Raw genomic sequence first — 12,134 nt, 5'->3', positions numbered from 1 at the left:
GACTATGTCTATCTTAAGATCTCTCCCATGAAGGGAGTGAAGAGGTTCGGCAGTCCCCGGTATGTCGGTCCCTTCAGAATTCTTTGTCGCTTCGGCAAGGCAGCTTATGAGCTTGAGTTGCCTTCAGATCTAGCCTCAGTCCATCCAGTCTTCCATGTCTCTTTGCTAAAGAAGTGCATAGGTGACCCAACAGTTGTTGTCCCTATTCAAAGCATCGACATTCAGAACAGCCTCTCCTATGAAGAGATTCCAATAGAAATCTTAGATTATCAGACTCGTAGATTGAGGAACAAAGAAGTCCTTCTAGTCAAGTTTCTTTGGCGAAATCAATCTCATGAGGGAGATACTTGGGAAGCAGAAGCAGATATGCGTACCAAGTATCCTCACCTCTTCCCCGCCAATTTAGATCAAGCTCAAGGTAACAGTTCTCCTTAATCTTATTCAGTTTACGTTCATGTTTCTAGTATAAACTTGGTACCTATTAACTATTTCATACTCAGTCATGCATTCATGTATCAGTTGTCCATGCATTAGATATGCAGGAGTTCAGTATGTTTAGCATGTCAGTCATGAGATCAAGTTTTAGTGTTTCATGTTCAGTTCAGGTTCTATGGTCTTGTATTCCTTCTCAGTAAATTCTCATTCGACGATGAATGTTCCTAAGGGGGAGATATTGTAATACCCCGCATGTTTTTAAGCTAGGAAGTGAATAAGTATTCCTACTTATGAAATCTCCTATCCTGTGATTCATACTTGAGTACATGACTTACAATGAATATCCTAGTGATAGGATAGCTTATGATGCATTAGGCATGTTCATATGAGTCACTTAAGGTAATACAACCTAAGAGTTTTTGAATCCATCAAGTTTTAGTGTTCGATTTTTCAAGGGTCATCTTTGAATGAGTATAACTCTATGTTAATGTGGTATTTTGCCTGATTTAGACCCACCAAATTGTATATAATCGAATTATCTTTCCAACGATACCAATTTCTCCTTAATCCAATACCCGAGCGAAAAGTTATGCCTATTTTCGTGAGAGACAGTAAGCATAGGCGATTGGGTAGGCGCCGCCCAACCCAAGCATAGGCGATCACTTGGGCGCCACCTAAGTCAATTCCAGGTGTCAAAAACACTCCATTTTGAGTTATTTTAAAGGTAATTAAGTCTTTAAATACTCCTTACACGTCCCTAAACTTAACCCTACAAAATATATATCTTCTAAACATATTACAACCCTATTTTCATCTCAAAGCTCATCATCCAAGAGCACTAAATGAGAAAAACAACTAGGGTTGCATAATTAAGCTTGAAGATCTGATTTCAAGGGAATTCCTCCGTCAATCATCAAGAATCTTCCTTCTAAGGTATGAGTAGTGTTCATTCACGAATTTCTTTCGTCCATGGAGTTCAAGAATCAATCTTTAAAATACAAAAGCTTGGTTGATTGTGGTGATATGATTATACCCATGTTGATGCTTGTTTGTTTTCCTCTTTTTCATTATAAAGTATGATTTCTATATTGTTGGGTGTTGATGATCATGTTGTTGATATTGGGTGATTCCCAAGATGGAATCTTTATATATTTTTTTGTGAATTCATGATATCATATGAGTTGTAAACATGTAAAATTGGTTGTTCATGATGTATAATTTGATGATTTCACCTATTCTTAAGAAGTGCATGTAAGGTGTTTGATAAAATGCCTAAGAAACTAGAAATCATGCAATATAGCTAAATTGTGACTAAGTGAAGGATTCATGATATGCCCTTACATTCCAATGAATTCTATGTGGATAATGTGCCTTGTAAATATTGTTGGAATACTCATGAACTATTTTTATAAGATTATGCTATGTTTACTTGCAAATCCTACTTATGAACAAGATGTATGATAACCATGCAATCCACATGAACTTCCATGCTATTGGTATGTGTTGCCAATATGATTATGCAATGAACATGATATTAAGATTGTGCAAGTAATTCCATGTGATATGAAATCCTTTCCATGCAATACATTGTTAATAACCATGCTTAGTATGAGATCCCTACTTATGATATTATATATTATGGACTCTACTCTTATGATCAAGTCAGTCATGTGTGTCAGTTTTCTTTCATCGAGTCCTAGGGGTACTTGTACCCGAAAACTATAGCTGTGTGCCTAGATCCATGTCATGTTTCACGATATCCGAACTCAAGCTATGATTCCATAGACTTCAGTCAGTCATGTGACTCAGGAAAACCTCATGATCTTAGTCAGTTGTTAGATATCAGTAATATTCCGCTAGTCAATGAAATTCAGTTAGATTAAGTCATGCACAGTCAGTTATTCATGTCCAGTCCCTCCAGATGGGAGTAGAGGTTAGCAGCGAGTGAACCCAAGGATGGGAACTCACCCACCAGTTCAGGGTGTGATTCTTAGTAGCAATCCTTGTGTTCTAGAACTACGTAGCCAACGTAGGTTGAGACATCTTAACCCGTCAGATTAGGGTTGATGAGGTGGCTTAACCCGTCAGTTTAGGGTTCCCACTGTTCTCATTGAGTACCCGCTAGATAAGGGTCACTCGTAGGCTGTCCTTACCCCTGGCACAGTATTGACACCCCTCCAGTCGGGGCAGAGATTGGACCCCAGCTTAGCCACAACGGCATACATAGGTTATGTCGGTTAAACACTACTTCCCACAGTTTCAGTATCAGTCTCAGTAAAAGAACTCAGGACATTCTTCAGATTTCAGTATATACAGGACTGTCAGATACAGTCATACATGTTATCAGTTTTAGTATCAGTCATGACAGTTATCAGTAAACCGTGTATTAGCTTACAGTTCATGTTATCAAGTATTCACGGTCCCAGTTTCTATATATGTGTGTTTGCACTCCCACGTTCATATTAGCCTGTCAGTGTTGTTCATGCATGAAACCCTTTATGTTCAGCCTACCCTCCTCGTATACTCAGTACTCCAGCTGTACTGACGTATTTGCGCTATGGTGCTTTCTTTTCATATTACACTGTAGGTTCCGGGATACGAGCTCCAGCCCAGCAGTAGCGGTAGCATTCCAGTCGCAGAGACACAGTGAGTCCTTATTGATTCGAGGATAATATAATTTGACACATTTATTTATTTCTTCAGTTCAGTTTTTACGGAGTTAGTTGGAGACATGTTCCTTCAACTCCTTATTTAGACAGTTTAGAGACTTTCAGATTTATATTCAGATTTACATTCAGATTGAGTTGTTTTGGGTATTTTTACCCACATAGTTTTATTTAGTTGAACCTTATGGCCTTACAGTTCTATGTATTTGACATTATTATATCATGATTTGCAGTATACAAGTACAGATATCAGTCATGGGTTAGCTTGTGATCCCTCGGAGTCATGAGCACCGTGTAGCATTTCGGTTCAGCGAATCGGGGTGTTACAAGAACCCAGTAAACTCAGCTCAGTTCAGTTAGACAACACGATCAGTAACAGTTCAGTCAAGCCTAGTACAATTTAGAAATTAATTTAGTGTCTATTCAGTTGGGAGTGGGAATCAGCACCGAGCGAACCCAGGAATAGGGCCATTCCAGCCAGCAGAGGATTTGACCCTTAGTAGTAATCCCTGTGTTACAGAACTATGTAGCCTGCGTAGGTTGAGATAATTCCTGCCAGACTTGGGTTGATACATCTCATATGAGTTTTCTTACCAGAGAGAGTTGACGAAATGTCTTCCTATCAGAGAGGGTTAACTCACAGTTTTTTCTTTACCCGTGGCACAGTACTGACACTCTTCCAACTGGGGTTACAGGTTGGACCCCAATCCATTCGGAGAGGGGCATATAGGTTAGATAATTACTTCTCATAATTTCAGTCTCAGTATAAAACTTAGTTCAGTTCTATAGAATTAGGACTGTCAAATACAGTCATCCAACTTATTATAGAATTCAGATCAATTCTTCAGAATCAGGATTGTCATCAACAGTCACGCAACTATCAGTATTACAGTATCAGTGAACTGAGATACCAGTATACCAGTACTCAGAACTTAATATCCAGTGTTAACACGATCACAGTTATAATTTATGTATTCATGCATGTACTCTCATTCAGTTATATTCATGTTACTCAGTCAGTTATTGTTCATGCATATGAATCCATGCATATCAGCCTACCTCACTTAGCATATCAGTATATTCAAAGTACTGACGTATACCTTTCTTTTACGCTATGATGTCTTATATCACAGGTTCAGACGCACGACCTCCTGATCATACTTAGCATCCCAGACTATCAACAGCAGATTTGGAGGTGTGTCCTCATAGTTCAAGGACAGAGTTATCATTTCAGTATTTCAGTTTTTAGTATATTAAGTAGTCGGAGTTAGTTGGAGACTTAGCCTATCAACTCCATATTTAGACAGTTAGAGGCTTTCAGACTATCACGGTTAGTTTTTCAGTTTTCAGATGTTTTTATCAGTACATTCACTTATTATTTCAGTATTTTGAGAACCTTATGGCATTTTAGTTTTTCTTCTGCATATATTTTCAGCATTATTATTTAGTGCTCACAGCAGGTACCAGTCACGGGTTAGCTTGTAGCCCTTCGGGGTCGTGAGCATTATGTGACGTTCGAAGTATAGACTTGGGGCGTTACACATCCCAAAGTCCCTCTCAAAATCCAACAGAGCATCTCCCTCTTCATTTATCTCCCTAAAACCAAAACCTTCATGCACATCGTTATAGTCTTCCGATAACACCCTGATGTGCCCATTGAAATCCCCTGCTACAACAATTTTCTCAGAGTTAGGCATGCCTCTCACCACCTTCTCTAAAGCCTCCTAAAATTGATTCTTCTTCTCCTCGTCCAAGCCCACCTGCGGCGCAAAAACACTACACATGTTCAGAGTAAACCCCCCAATGACCAACTTAATAGTCATCAACCTATCGCTGACCCTCTTAACCTCCACTACTTGCCCTCTAAGTTCTTCATCTACTAAGATGCCTACTATATTCCTATGTCTCACAACTTGTAACCATCCACATCTCTAGCCTTAGACCTTACCCATTTGGTCTGAGGACATACGCAATATTGATCCTTCTCTTTCTAAAAATCTTCACAAGCTCTATGAACTTACCCTGAAGGGTCCCTATATTCCAAGACCCAACTATCAACCTATCAAGTCTTGCATCCCGCCTACCTCTACTACCCCTCACTCCATATCCCAAATCTATCCTAACACTGAACCTTGCCTCCACTCCCAACCCAGCCCTCCGCTCCTCCCCCACCCCCAAAATAGCCCCCAGTCCCACCCCTAGTACATGACCCTATCCTAACATTAACGCCCAAAGCCACTACTCAAAAAATACAAATAAAAAAAGAAACAAAAATAACATAAGGGAATAAAAGGCACACACAAAGCTCACTATTCGGCCTAATAAAACAAATAACAAGAAAGCAATACAAGTCACCAATACAAGAAAGCAGTCAATCCCACAAATTAAAAATAGGTCAAGAGACAGTAAATAATAAAAAAGAAAGAAGAAGAAAAGAAAAAGTAAATATCAAAGGTTAGAAGTCATCGGGTTATGCTTATAGACCAAGTACTCTCTCTTGTGTGGTATGTTGGATTCCGATAAATTGATGCAGAAATTGCTCGCTGGAATATTATCGCCGGAGCTTCACCAGATTCAGATCCGGTCGAGCAAATTCTTGTAATCTAGACACGCCGGACTCAGATATGTTCGCTTGTGTCCAGTACTGCACACTGACTACGTCTTCGGGGTCCAGTCGACGGAAACTTTATCTCGCCGGTGAGAGTAGTGAAAATTGCAAAAGGGGAGGGGAGAGAAAAGGGGGAAGAGATAGAAAATCAACGGGCTGATTTTCTAGTATACTTAATAACATTTCCAAACTGTGGTAAACAAGTGAGAACATAATTTGAAATGAAATAATCTACGTATTAAAATCAAATTCTGATCAACAAGGTGAAAGTAACCAATTGAGATATGAAAATTCCCCTACATGTGCTTGAATAATTAGTAAATGTTGCAAAAATATTTTTTTCTTCATTTTGTTCTCAATATAAAAATCTTGATAACATTATTAAATCCAATTATCAAGTGTGGTGTATGATGAAAGTTGAATTTCAATATTTAACAAAAAAAGAGATCAAGAAAAAATTCAGAAAATATTTACAAAATATTTAGTGTAGCAAACAAATAATAATAGTCATCAACCATATGCAAACCATTACATTTTTTTTTTGGTAAAATATAAATACCACTAACAAGCAAATCAATATACCTATAGAAAACCTAGGATCCATAGCCCCCTTCTAGGAAGGTTGCTACTTCTTTAGGCCTCCAACTGAATCAATCTACTTGCAAGAAAATTTTTTAAATCAAACTATAACAACTATGAGACGTTTTAGCATTCCTAAACAATCTTATTCTCTCTATGAGTTCAAATTTAATCTGTGCTAGAACAATATCACTTTCAATAGTAACGCCTCTATGGAGTTTTCAATTTCTTTTCCTCCATGTATGATAGATGATAGCACTCCATAAAGCTGCAACCACTTCTTTATAGAATTGCTTTCAGTACCTGTCTCACCTCCCCTTTGTGGAACTAGTTGCCTACCCATGATTGCAGCTCAGTCCTTAATTTGCCAATCCATTCACATTGTGCAAATAAGTGCAAAGATGTTTTAATTTTTTGACTATCACTTAAACAACACTCAATGTGGTCCAAATGTATATGCAGATGCAATAATCTTGCTTTCGTTAGTAATCTACCATGCATAACTAACCACGTAATCATTCTATATCTTGGCTGAGCCACGGAAATCCAAACAAGATCAATAATTTCTAGTCTAGTCTAAATACCCAACATTGCAATGTAACTAGCAGTTATTGAATAATGACTAGAGTGTGTCAATGTGTTTATACCTTATGTATACCATTGAGTCATGTCTACCTTAGGTGCATTGATTTTCTTTCAATACCAGATACAATCTGCAGGAGGGTTGTGTGATTAAATTGAATCATCATTCCTCATCTGTAATCCATGTACCCACCTGACTTATAGTGAGTCTTGCTTTTCTAATAATTGCCACAATAATTTACCTACTGGGGTAATACTCCAGCTTCTACAATTCTTACTATTTAAACCACCCGCCTTCTTTGGCCAATAAATCTTTTTCCATGCTATCAATGGTATTTTTCTCTTCTGTTCATCACCCCCACAAATAGTATCTACAAATTCTATTAACCTCTTTAAGCATACTTTGAGAAGAAAACATAGATCCCAAAATTTATATATTGAGAACAAGACTGCATTCACCTCTTGAATTCTATCTGCATAAGACAATAGTTTGGTATAACCAAAGTTAATTCTATGTGTAGTGTTATTTACCAACTGTTAACATTCCTCCTTCTTTCTCTTTTTAAATGATACGGAAAGTCCAAGGTACCTAATTGGAAATTATACCTAGAAAAATCCTATTAGTGCAAGAAGTTACTCTTTAGTGTTATTATCAGCACCAGCTATGAAGATGTTGGATTTTTTAGTATTTACCTCAATATCTGTGACTAAGTTGAAATGGGATAATCCCTCTATAATTTTGGTGACGGAACTGGTATCACCTTTGCCAAAGACCATCCAATCATCTGCAAAGATCAAGTGAGTTAGCTTAAATTTTTGACACATGGGGTGATGCTGAAACTCAGGCAGCTGACTCATACACTTCAATATTCAAGTAAGGTACTCCATAACCGAAACTAATATCAAAGGAGACATGGGTTGCCCTTGCCTAAGTCTTCTCTTCCCTGCAAAGAATCCATGACCTACTTTATTCACTTTGATAGTAAAGTAAGAAGAAGATACATAAAGCATGACCATCTGAGTAAAACTTTCAGGAAAGCCATAACCTCTTAGTGATTCCTCCACAAATTCACATCTTATCATGTCATACGCCTTCCTAAGGTCTATTTTCATCAAATATCTTGATGCGGTCTTTCTCCGATAATGTCTTAACAAGTCATTACATGCCAGTATATTGTGAATCATAGAACTACCTTTCACAAAGGCATTAGTTATTTTTCACTATACCAATAATAATATCCCTTAGTCTAGTACATATCATCTTTGAGATATACTTGTAGAGCATATTACAATAAGATATGGGACTGAACTGGCTGGAAAATTCAGGAGTTGTAAGATTTGGAATCAAAACAATATTAGTGGTATTAATCCGCCTTAACAACTTTTTACTACTGAAGAATTCAAGTATTGCATCTGTGACATCTGTTCCTATTTGCTCCCAGACAGCCTTAAAGAAATTACTCCCATAACCATTTGGGCCAAGGCTTTTATTACTATCAATTCAAAACATAGCAGCTTTTACATCCTTAGTTGTGTATGGTTTAAGATGTTCAAATTGTTGATCTAAGTTAAGACATGGACCATTCTTCAGAAAGCTATTAAAAGCTGGTGGTTGCTATCATATCTGGATCATATTGCCACTAACCAATTTTATTCCTCAGATGTGTTGTGGCTTGTAGTAGGTTTTTATGTTTTATAATATAAAAAAAGTATTTATTATTATCATCTCTAAGTTTTATCCAGCTAACCTTACTCCTCTGTTAGAGGAACATCTCTGCCTTATATGATGATATCCTGAATTTTTTGTAATTCTTCAATTCATTTGCTTGGTAGAGTATATTTTGGGGGCTCTATTGTAGTAATATTTAAACCTATGGTATAGCTTTCCAATCATCTTGAGCCTCTGTAACAATACTCCAAAAAGCTTGAGAGTTCAAATCCTTCAGCCTTTTATTCAATAGTTTTAATTTCCTGGTAACTTGCTTCATATTACAACCCTCTATATGAGTCTTCCAAACTTCTTCAACCTTCACCTTAAGCAGAGGATGAGTTGACCAGACATTGCAATACTAAAATGAATTTTTAGTTCTTGAACCCCCAATAGATAATGACAAATTAATGGGACAGTGATCACTGATATTTTCAGGCAAAACTTAAACTAAACCAGTAGGCATAGTTATCAACCAGTTATTGTTTATTAAAACCCTGTTTATTTTTTAGAAAATCCTCTGACCCCACTTTTATCATTCCATGTGTACTTTTGGCCTTGAAAAGGCATTTTCATAAACCCACAAGTATTAATATATTGTTGGAAATCCTCTATTTCAAACCATGATATTGGGTTCCCCCAATTCTATCTTCCACGTTAAGAACTGAGTTAACATCACTTAAGATTACTCAAGGTGACTGACAATTCAAATTGAAAGTCATGAGATCATCTATAATTCTTGTCTTCCCTCTTTAGTGTTATAAGCATAAACCATAGTCATAATGAATGTTGTCTAGATAAAATTGTTCTTCACTGTACATGTTATCAATTGTACAGTTGTTTCTAGGACACTTACATTGAAATAGTCCGGTCTCCAAGCTATCCAAATTCTCTCATTATAGTGAGAGCCAAGATTTGTGACAAAGTGTGATCCTTCAAACATCTTTTGAGCTATTTGATAAATGTTATTAATTCTTATCTTAGTCTCCAGTAGTCCAACTAACCCCACATTTTCATTATTGCAAAGAAACTTTACTTTCTTTTGCTTGTTAATGGCATCAAGCCCTCTAACATTCCAACAAAGACAACTATCCATTCTGAGACATGGGAATATTCAGTCCACCCATACTTGTACTAGCAATACTATTATCTTTATTAAGATTCTCCAACCTATGTAGTGCCTGAAAAGTATTAGAATGTTCTATTTATTATTGTTGTTTTGCTTGAGCTCTCCCTATTCTTTGAGAAGTAGTCCAAGAAGTTGTATCTGATGACTTATTCCCCTATTGGTTGGTTTAAATTATCTTAGTGACCACATTTTGTACAGAAATATCTCTGTGTTCCTTCAATATTTCCTGAATCTGTTAAGCACCTAGCTGAGTCACCTTCACTGGACTTGCCTGAGGAGATTTAGTGATTACAGGTTGAGTATCTTCTTAACCTAGTTAGACTACTGCTTTTATCTTCCTCTTACCTTCATCTACGTCCTTTTTCTTCCCCCTACACTTATCAGCTGAATGACCATACTTATCACTCACTTTACATAGTGTTGGCTTCCACTCATAGTTTTTCTTTTGTTCTACTAATGTGCCTTTCTCAGTTTTAAATAATATCACATCTAGTAGCACTGTGTCCATGCCCACATCAACAAATAATCTAGCAAAATTCAGGCTAATTTTCCTCTCAGTATTGTGGTCTACCATTAAAGGTTTCCCAACTAAGCTTCCGATCTTACTTAATCCTTTAGGACTCCAATATTTAAAATAGAGACCGGAAAGCTTAATTCAAATTGGTACAGTGTGTAACTGTCTCTTGTGAATTTTATCTATGGACTCCATGCCTTTCAATGAATGATTTGTAATCAAAATGGTATATACCGCCTTATAACACCTCCTGCTTCCTTGCTTCTGCATAAAAATGAACTATAATGATCCCATTCTTTAACATTGCAATTTTATTAATCCCTAATTTAGACCAGATTCGTTGGATGAAACCTTTCAGAACTTCAAATAGGGGATGGGCTCCCAAAACATGACAAACTACTACAAATCTCCAATAAGCAATTTCAGAGCTAATATCTTCAATTTCTATCTCAATTAAAGGGGACTCACAATGCATTTTCGATTCTTCAATTTCTATGTCAATTAAAGGGGACTCACAATGCATTTTCGATTCTACATACCCCACTTTGAATCCAACATTGGTGATTTTGGTAATGTCAAATCTATCCCAAATTGAACTCTTCACAAATGGATTCACATTTTCCTCTTCCACTTGATCTGCCCAGAATTTATGCCCACTACTTGTTTGATTTCTTGTCCTTGAGCTGGTAGTCGCTTGAAATAGCTGCTCCCATCGATTTGAAGCCTTGGACTGTGAAATTTGATCGGTCGATGAAGGACCCGTGACTATTCCGTTGAATTCCATCTCCAATTTTTTCATTCTTACTTTGCTTCCTCGCTGATACTGCCCTTGTTTCGCCGTCATCTGAGCCTTTAGTGCCTTCTGAGATGGCAGACATGCTCTCTTCCCCATGGTCGGCGCAAGTTAGTTAACGTGCATAGAGAGAGAAAACATGCCTATCTCTTTTATTGTTCGTACAATTTTATAAAGTCGAATAAAAAAACTTAGATCAAATAAATAAATTTTGGTATAATATCTTTAATACCATAATATTAAATGACATTTCGGTACGTTCTATATACATATATATATATATTTAATTTTATATCATAAAATTTAAAAATCTCTTTCGTTACTTGCTCGGGTCGATTTTTTGCCATAGCTATTTTTTGTTAACATCCTTGAATGAGAGATAATGCATATCATATACATTTTCACTTATTTTATATATTTTTAAAACTTCTATAATATCAACGCAATTTTATGGCTTAGATCTAGCGTCTTGAGTCTTACAACCTATTTGGCCAAGTAGTTAAAAGTTGCTTATTTTGAGAAGCATTTTATTAAATTAACTTTTCAAAAAAGTACTTTTAAACAAAAAGGGGACAAACTGTATTTGGTTAATTCATTTAAAAATTATTTTTGATAAGCATATTGTGCTTGGCTACTATTATTTTTTAAAAAAATATATATATTATACTTATATATTACGTGTATATTATGTATATGATCAGTTATATTTTGGTGGAGTGGGGCTATTTACATCAATTTCAATTTAAATTGCATTAGACAAGTGATTTCTCCTTGTCTTCTGGAGTCGATGAGGAGTTACTCGAAATGCTGTCAATATATCAGTATCTTTGATTTGGTACTCATGAGTATAATATGTCAATTTGTGTGGAACGTAGTTGAATTTTAGATAGTAATGACGTTCGAGCTCGTTTACATAGTCTATGCTACAATGACCGACCCAAAAAAAAAGGATGGAAAGATGACATGGGTTGACCCTTTTCAAAACAACTGGCTTATGTTTGAGCCATTGGATATTCATGTCCATTTGGGTCAAACAAATTTCATATTATGACTAGCCTTTCATAATTTGGGTCATTTTGGCTCAGGTAATTCAGATACAGTTCATATACTATATTGATAC

This window comes from Capsicum annuum, unplaced genomic scaffold, assembly GCF_002878395.1.
Source record: "Capsicum annuum cultivar UCD-10X-F1 unplaced genomic scaffold, UCD10Xv1.1 ctg4553, whole genome shotgun sequence".
Classification (NCBI taxonomy): Eukaryota; Viridiplantae; Streptophyta; class Magnoliopsida; order Solanales; family Solanaceae; genus Capsicum; species Capsicum annuum.
Note: the sequence above shows the minus strand (reverse complement) of the source record.